The sequence below is a fragment of the Arvicola amphibius genome, chromosome 6 (assembly GCF_903992535.2).
Source record: "Arvicola amphibius chromosome 6, mArvAmp1.2, whole genome shotgun sequence".
Lineage (NCBI taxonomy): Eukaryota > Metazoa > Chordata > Mammalia > Rodentia > Cricetidae > Arvicola > Arvicola amphibius.
Genome location: NC_052052.2, coordinates 84,734,975 through 84,744,313, shown reverse-complemented (window position 1 = coordinate 84,744,313; position 9,339 = coordinate 84,734,975). Strand labels below are relative to the sequence as shown.

General features: G+C 41.4%; 1 protein-coding gene across 6 annotated transcripts in view; it reads left to right on the top strand.

Annotated features, from left to right (window-relative positions):
• The first annotated feature begins 7,983 nt into the window (after positions 1 to 7,983).
• Kiaa1958 (KIAA1958 ortholog) overlaps positions 7,984 to 9,339 on the top strand; it is a 183,403-nt gene continuing 182,047 nt past the window's right edge. For all 6 annotated transcript variants that reach the window (XR_005285933.1, XM_038335074.1, XM_038335073.1 and 3 more), the window contains exon 1: positions 7,984 to 8,231. The gene's annotated coding sequence lies outside the window, so the exon portion shown is untranslated. The remainder of the gene's footprint in view (positions 8,232 to 9,339) is intronic.

The following is a 9,339-nucleotide window of genomic DNA, read 5'->3' as shown; positions in this document are numbered from 1 at the left end:
GATGGAGGTACCAATGATAATGGCACTGGGATTTGTCTCTTCTGCATGTACTGGGTTTTTGGGATCCTAGTCTCTTTGGATGCATACCTTCCTAAGCCTGGAGGTAGGGAGAGGGCTGTGGACTTCCCACAGGGCAAGGTGCCTTGCCCTCTCTTAGGACTGGAGCAGGTGGGAAGGAGGGTGTGTAGGGGAGATGGAGGAGGGGAGGAAGTGGGAATTTTGGTTGGTATTATTTATAAAGTAATAATAATGATGATGATGATGATGTTGATGAAATGAAAACAACAACAACAACACACACACACACACAGGCTTATATAGAGTTTCTTGGGAACTTTTCAGAGTGGAGCTTTCCAGGGTAGAGATTATTGGGATTTCACATCCAGAGATTGGGCTTTTTACAATGTGTGTATGTGTGTGTGTGTGTGTGTGTGTGTGTGTGTGTGTGTGTGTGTGAGAGAGAGAGAGAGAGAGAGAGAGAGAGAGAGAGAGAGAGGGAGAGAGAGAGAATGTAGGGGGTAGTAGCAGAAGTTTCTGTCCTGCCAGCAGCTCCCAAATAAACACTGTATGATCATATAATATTTACTCCTTCACAAACTGATGGACAACTGAGCTCTTCCCAGTTTGGGGCTATTATGAATAATGCTGCCTTTGAATATTCATGTAAATTATCTGTTTTGATATATTTAAAATTTTCTTGGTTATATACCTATAAGTTCTGCAGTGTTGTATGGAAATTCAACCTTTTGCAGGACTGCCATGTTTTACAAAGTGCACAACATGCTGCAATCCCATTAGCACCAAAGTGGAGTCCTGATACTCCACCTTATCAGTGCTTTTTGCCTTTGTCATAATCATCTTAGTGGATATATGCTGGCATCCTATTGTGGTTTTGGTTTATACATCCCCAATGGGCTCCATTTTATTACTTTAAAATTCTACCATCCAGTGGAAGCCTCCATTCCGTCATGTATGTCATGTATGTCTCTCCTTCTTCCCAGCATCCTGCCTAGCTATTAGCTGTTCAGTTTTTTATTAAATCAAATCGAGTGACAAATCTTCACAGTGTACAAAAAGATCACTTCAGAATATTCCCCCTTTTGTCTAAATAAAAAGGAAAGGTTTTTAAACTCTAACATAATAAAACTATAAACAATAAGAACAATTATCATGTAAGAATTACATTTACAATGTCTAATTCATTTGGTATATTTGGTGAAGATATCCTATTATTTATTTTATCTTGATAAATCCAAAGCTCTTTACCTAATTAACCTTATACCATAACTAAGGAAAACTGTAACTATGATTATCTAGTCTTCATCTCCATCAAAGACTCCAGAAGTATAATATTATCATAGTAAACAGGTAGTGCAGAGCAAGCAAATTCCAAAACAAAAATGACAGAAACAGCTGGCTGCATGGACAGTCAACCAAGGTTCCTCTGCAATGTTGGGACATCTATCTTTGGCCTATAGGCCTAGAATCTGACAGACTTTTCTGGGAGTAACTTGAAGGACTGTCCCGCCTTGTCTTGGCAAAGTTTGGCAGACACTTTGCTTTAAGCTCTGCTTGTCCATATTAGACAGCTTAGTGTCTGCAGTTGAGGCAAGGAGACTTTCTTGTCCAGTGGCCAACTTTTGCCACAAAGAAAGCAAGCTCCTTATGGAGTTTCTTTGATGTCTATCATCTTCTCTGAAGTAGATTGGTCCTGCCAGGAGCAGACATATCTCTTTGTCATAAAAAGCCTTATATTATTAAAACATCTTAAATTCTGTAAGTCTCCGATGTTTTGAAGATGTGTCTTATTTAAAATATATCTGTTTAACATTAAAAACATACCTAACATGACTACAATTTGATTGTGATAGGTGACTAACTACTAACCTGTATTTCTTTATGGTTTGTAATAATAACTTTCAAGTACTAGAAATTTACATTAAATTGTTAAATGAGCTGAAAAGAATACATTAAGCAAGAATAGAAATGTATGCAGTATGCACTAACAAAAATAACCTTAAATTTGTATCAATATAAAAAAATACCTTAAACACAAATAGAAACATATATACAGTTATAACAAAAATAACCTTAAATTTGTATCAATATACAAAAATCCATACTAATATCAAATATTTAAGACTATTAGTTGCCTTGTTAAAAGTAGATTCTATAGTCTATCCTCTTAGCCTATCATATCTATATTCCCCCTTTCTTAAGGTTATTGTTAACAGGTATGGCTAATTGTCAGACCTTGTACTCAAGGAATAAACAAGTAGATCTGTTGCTACCTCAAACAAAAGTCTAAGGATTCAACTAAGTTTCCAGTTCCCTTTATGGAGATAACTTGGGATTCCACCCAGGGAGTGGTTTGCCTACAGAATGTTTTGGTCTAGTATGTGAGCTTGACTTGGTATTTTGTTTTGTTCTACAACAGAATGTTTAACTATGAATGCAGCTTCCAACTTTCAATTGGTATATTCATTTCCTTTTATCATGCTAATGCAGTCTTTTGTCTTACTAATACCTTTTGGGATCTGGAGTATTTTAAGCAGTTGGAAATTAAATGCGGGCAAATTTTCAGTACTGACTGGAATTCCCTCTCAATACTATCCTATATGTTTCTCCATTTTATTATTTTCATCTGTGTCATGTTCTATACTAGATTTCTTTCTTTCTTTCTTTCTTTCTTTCTTTCTTTCTTTCTTTCTTTCTTTCTTTCTTTCTTTCTTTTTGGTTTTTCGAGACAGGGTTTCCCTGTAGTTTCTAGAGCCTGTCCTGGAACTAGCTCTTGTAGACCAGGCTGGCCTCGAACTCAGAGATCCGCCTGCCTCTGCCTCCCGAGTGCTGGGATTAAAGGCGTGAGCCACCACCTCCCGGCTCTTTACTAGATTTCTAATCTCCACTCCTTTACCCTGGTGAAAGGTATTTTTTGTCGATGCTGGTCCCTGACAATGAACAGGTTAAGGATATCAATCTGAGGGGCTAGGGAGTTGGTTCAGCTGTTAAAAGCACTGCTGTTCTTCAGAGGACCCAGGTTTGATGGCAGCTCACAAGGGTCTCTAACTCCAGTTCCAATGCCCTTTTCTGACCTCGATGGGTCATCCTGCATATGATAAACAGACATACATTGGTGGTGTCACCATTCCGCTAAAAAGACTGTATGACTGTTGTTTGACTAAGGAGATTGTATGACAAAGTTCCAGTGAAAGACCCAGATAAATTCAGACCCATCTAGCTGGAAGAAAAGAACCAAAAATCTAGGTTAGCAGGTTCAGTGACTCTGTTTCAGGAACTAGCTGAAGACAAAGTTTGATTATAATCTTGAGAATAATCTTGAGAAACAGGGAGTTACCCCCTTGTGATTATCACTGGTATTTTCGGAATTTTTCAGTGATCACAGATGTAGGTGGGTCTTCTTTCTATGTGTTGCTTTCATTGGTTAATTAATAAAGAAACTCCTTGACCTGAACATAAGTGGGTGGAGTAGACAGAACAGAATGCTGGGAAGAAGGGAAGCGAGTCAGATGTCATAGCTCTCCTCTCCGAGATGGACTCAGGTTTGAATCTTCTCAGTAAGCCACCACTTTGTGGAGCTACACAGATTATTAGAAATGGGTTAATCAAGATGTGAGAATTAGCCAATAAGAGGCTGGAACTAATGGGCCAGGCAGTGTTTAAATGAATACAATTAGTGTTTTGTTATTTCGGGTGTAAAGCTAGCCATGCGGGAGCCGGGTGGCGGGATGCAGCCCGCCGCTCCTTCTACAGATCACTAGTATTTTTGGAATTTTCCAATGACGCCCTCCCTACCCCTTTTGGATTACTGGGTTGTGGTTTCTCCCTTAAATACCCCTTCTCCCAGCTACTCGGGGTTGAACTCTCTACCCCTGCATGGGAAATGAGTTTCGGCCCCAGTGCACTGGTTCCTGTCCTGTCAATAAACCTCGTGATTGCAGCAAGGATGGTCTCTCGTGAGTTCCTGGGGGGTCGTGTTATCCCGGGACTTGAGTGAGAGTCTCCCCACTCCAGAAGTCTTTCACCAGTTCTCACGACTTAGCTAAATAAATGGTATGATTGTTGTTTGGCTAAGGAGACTGCATGAGAAAGCTCTAGTTCTCACGACTTAGCTAAAGAGACTGCATTATTGTTGCTTGGCTGAAGAAACCGTGCAACAAAGTTCCAGTTTCTGGTTGAGCAGATACAGCCCCACTTCCTCCTTTAGTTTTATTACTTAAAAATGAAATTATTTAGCCGGGTGGTGGTGGCGCACGCCTTTAATCCCAGCACTCGGGAGGCAGAGGCAGACGGAGCTCTGTGAGTTTGAGGCCAGCCTGGTCTACAAGAGCTAGTTCCAGGACAGGCTCTAAAAAAGCTGCAGAGAAACCCTGTCTCGAAAAACCAAAAAAAAAAAAAAAAAAAAAAAAGAAAAGAAAAAAAATGAAATTATTTGTATAGTGGTCTTTGGATTCATTAACTTGTTCCCCTTTGTCCTCAAAATACTGATGGTCTGAGACAGTTTGGGAAGGGGAATAAGATGAATAAACTTACTGAAAAAAGTAATATAAAGCCTACACATTTGAAATTATCAATATTGATAAAAATAACTGAACAGGATGCTCTAACTAATCTCCAGAGACTGGGAAAGCAGACATGTCTCACTGTCGAGAAAACCTAAGTTTTTAAAACATTTTAAATGCCATATTCTATAGTTCTTTGGATTTTTGAAGATTATCTAACTGATATATATCTCTATATATTTGGAAAACTTAACATAATTAAAAGTTTGGTTATTACAGATGACTATCTATTAATCTGTATTTCTTAATTATACATTATAGTTTTAAATGAGTTTCACAAACACAATAACTTAAACAACAGCAAAAATACACATACATAGTATAACAAAATTGACCTTAAAACTGTATCAATATACCAAGATCTATACCAATGCAAAGTATTTGTCTCTATATCATATTACCCTTTAAATGAAAACAAACATTTATATACAATCATTATGGGAATTGGGGTGTAGTTTTCTCCATGCTGCTTCCTGTTATTTGTTGTTAAGGTTAGGGGCGGGACGGGGGAGGGGGGAGTCTTGTTCCATCAAATCACATTAGCCTGGAAGGAATCCACAGATTCCAATCCTCTGTAGAAACAAAAGCAGAACATCTTGTCCAAAGTAACATATCCTTGGGCTCAAAGTTTTAAGTAAAGGTATCTTTAAAATATGTATGTTGGTTTAGCATAGCAGCACCCAGAATCAAATACCTCTCTGCTGTCAAAAAATTCAAATAAAACACAATAATATACATAATTCAGACTCTGTATATTTCATCTTTATATCTCCTCCAGCCTGGCTACATTCTGCCCTGCTACCAGTCAAAACAGCTTTATTCATTAACCAATAAATAAGAGCAACACTTATACAGAATGATATCCAACATCAATTAAGGATTTAAAATAGATTATAAGGTGTAAAATAGATTATAGTATAACTTGATAAGAATTTTTGCTTTTCTTATTACAAATTAAGAATTAACCTTTAAGATTCTAAATTGTCTGGCCATGAGAAAAATATTAAAGGCCTATCCTCCTCTGCTTAGTTAAACTTTGTTTACTTGATCCCAGATCTGTGATCATTGAGTTTGATGATTATTACTTTTCTAGGATGTTTTTATTCATGTTGGAAAAAGTCACGTATTAGATATTTTTGAAGTGCAAATATAGATTGATGTAATCATTGTTATAAGATATGAAAATAAACTCTGTTGTCCTGGAAAGAGATAAACATATATTCTCTCTTGTAGATTGCCTCCCGAGCACACTGAAAACAAGATATTACTAGAGTCTGAGAAAAAGATTCAAATTGCTGTTTGGTGCAACTTCTTTATATCACCTGCTACATCCACCCTTTTCAAGTCTTGATCTCTGCTGGAGCTGATCCCTGGCAATACATGTAGGCAAAATACACATTAAATACTTAAATTATCAGCCCTAAACAGCTGTAGATTGTAAGGGACTGGTGAAAGCAGCCATGTAGGAGAGAACTGACTGATGTAGCAATGTAAGTTACCTGACAGGTCTGGGATGACCCTGGTTCCTTTGTTTATAATCTGTCATATTCTCTTCTCTCATTTACCTCAAAGGTAGGAGTGACTGAGATTTCCTATCATAGTTGTGAGGCCAAGATGTGAGTAGTACCTAAGAATGATAATGGTATGTTCTAAATAGGACTTACTAGCATTGTAAGTGTTTTTGGAAACTGCTTAGTGAAGAAACAGGAGTTAAGAACATGGCCTCTGGAGCTAGACTGCTTTGAATGAATCTGAACTCCAACAAGGAACTATGTACTTAAGATTTCTTAGTTTCTCTGAGCTTCCATTTCTAAAAGGTAAAACTATAGAACTGCAATATCACTTCTCAGTATGTACCTGAAAATGCAGGGCACGAGAGATGGCTCACTGGTTTGAATCACTAGCTGCTCTTCAGAAGACCTGCATTTGATTTTTAACACCCATGTGAAAGCTCATCAACATCTGTGACTCTAGTCCCAGGGCACTTGACATCTTCTACTGGTCTCCAAGGGCATCAGGTATACACGTGGTACAGAGACATACATGTAGGCAAAACACCCATATACAAAAGCAATTAAAAAGTTTAATAAATTCTCCATAAAATTAGTAGCACCAGCTTTAAAGTTCCTGGGACTAAATGAATTAACCCATTACGTGCTTGGCACATTGCCTCAGTAGTGACATGTTATAGATGTTATCTACTGACCCGTGTGTATCGGATCACCAGTCACAGAGTTTTAAGTGTTACTAATAGCCCTATTCCTTAGGTGGGATGAGTGTGTAGATGCAAAAAATACAGTTCTTAGCTCAGAGAGATAGTCTGTTCTTGAGCCAATTATGAGTGATAATGGCCCAGCAACATGGACTCAAATAGTCTAAAAAGACGTGCTTCACTGTGGAAAATCACATGAGGGTTTTTTTTTTTTTCTACTACTTACAGAACAAAGAAAGTCACAAAATCAAGGCATTTACCAAATGGCACAGACTACAGGTAGGTGAATTACAGCAAAGTGGGTCAAACTTACAGGTTTTAGATGCTGATGAGATTTGGAGGAAGCTAGTAGTAGGCTAACAATACATTTTATATTTTATCATTATTATTTATGGTCATTTTGCCTGCATGTATGTCTGTGCACCATTTGTGTCATTTCTCTGCAGGGGCTCCTGGAACTAGAGTTCCCGCCTGTTGTGAACCACTGTGTGGGTGCTGGGAATTAAACCTGGGTGTTCTGGAGGAGTGCTCTTAAACAGCCATCTCTACGCCTCTGTTAATACATTTTAAAGATTTTCGTTAGGCATGAGGGTATTATGTTTGACACTTGGTTGGTAATAAATGGCTTCCAAAGAACGTAAAAAGCCCAAGGTAATTTAGCTCTGCTCTGCAATTTTAACTCTTCATAATCACGAAATTAAATTAGTAATTAGTTTTATAGAATCGAGAGAGAGAGAGAGAGAGAGAAAGAGAGAGAGAGAGAGAGAGAGAGAGAGACCCACCCGGTGGTGCGTTAGGACACTACGGGGTGATAGGACACTATGGGGTGAGTATATTGTGGGTCGCAGGCCACCTGGCACACCTCTGTGTTTAGGCTGAAGTGCGTGGAGACGCGGACAACCGCCCGCATGAAAAGTGGCGGAGACCGCGGGTTCGGTACCTGTCCGAGCGGAAGGGACCGAGCTCGGCGGGCTCTAGGCTGCGCGCGTCCGTGACAGGAGGTTGGCCTTCGCCCCCTTAGGGCAGTGAGCGCCGCAGGTCGAGCGCCTTCCGCGGGCGTCGCCACACACTTCCTGTAGGTCCCGCGGCCCGCCGAGCGCTTCCGGTGCCGGCTGAAGCCGGAGTCCGAGCCTCCGCCCCGCCCCTCTCCGGCCCCGCCCCCGCGCTCCAAGCCGGGCGCGCGGAACCCGGGGCGCACGGAGCGGCGCGAGCCGGTGGCCGAGCCAGGCTGGCGCCCGCGCCCCCCACCGCACCCCCGCCGTCTTCCGCCGCGCAGCCCACGGGGTGCCCTTCCCGCTGCACCGGCTCCTGCACCCGGGCCTCCGGTCGTGGTGTTGTCTCCCTCCGCTCCGCCGTCCTGCTCCGTCCAGCCCCGGCCGCCCGGCTCCCGCAGGCCCCATCGCCCGCGTTCCTATGGACAGACGCATAGACACCTGCCGGTGGGTGAGAGCCCGCGCGGGGCTGAGGAGCAAGCGTGCGCGGGGCCTCTTTGTGTGTGGGCGGCCGCACCGTGACCCGCAGAACCCTTCTTTTGTCTGCTGGGGCCAGCGAGGTGGGAGGGCGCTAGGGGCGGAGGAGTTTGCAGGCGCCGAACCGGGCGCGCGCTGGTTCGCGGCCCGCAGCGTCTCTGAGGGGACGGCTCCTGCACCAGAGTCCTCCAGCCGGGCGGGAGGGCGGGAAGGAGGAGGGATGGTTTGCCCTTCTAGTTGCAGAGTCTGAGGCGCTTCGGGTCTCTGCCCGGCTAGCTTGGTTGTCGGGAGGCACCGGGAGGTGCTTGTGGGGTGTGTGAAGGAACGTGTGGCCCTTCGCTCCCTTATTTATTGTTTCTAACGGAGGAGGGCTTTCTCCCAAAGGTTCCCCCCAATTTGATGCGGCGCACAGTGTTGTGTGTTTGTTATCAAATAGATCAAGAAAGCTAGTCCTGGTGAGAGGAGGTTTGGTTGACCAGATCAAAACAAAAAAAAAAAAAAATGTTGTTTTCTTATAGCTGTCTTTAATTTTAGTATTTAAAGGACAGATAGTGATTTAAATTGGGGAAATCGAACGTGACTGATTTTTTTAACACTTGTATTTATTTTAATTTTGAAGTTTTGGAGTAAAGTTTGTTTTTTCTTATATTCGTTAGGATTAGCACCGATAGAATGAATAGTCTACCCATTACATAGTTTACTGGAGTGTCAGGTAGCGACTTGCATTAGAGAATAAAACACAATGATAAGTCTTTCCATACAGGCTAAAACCTTTGTTTTCCGTTTTAAGATAGGAGACTTTTTCACAGCTGATGAGAATGTGATGTTAGAAGTGATTTTCCCACTTTACATTTTACATGATGCATTCATGCATTCCTTGCATACAAACCCAGGATTAGGTTGTTGGATATGTTGAATATAGTGTTTTGAAAGGTCGTAGTTCTAATTTTTCTTGTTTGATTAGCTTGCTAACTTCGTGAACAGTTGCTGTGTCTTCAGAGTCAAATAATAAATGTAGTTTGGTGAACACTCATAAAATTTGTTTCACAGACTGTTTTCTATGTAGGTATGGGGTTAT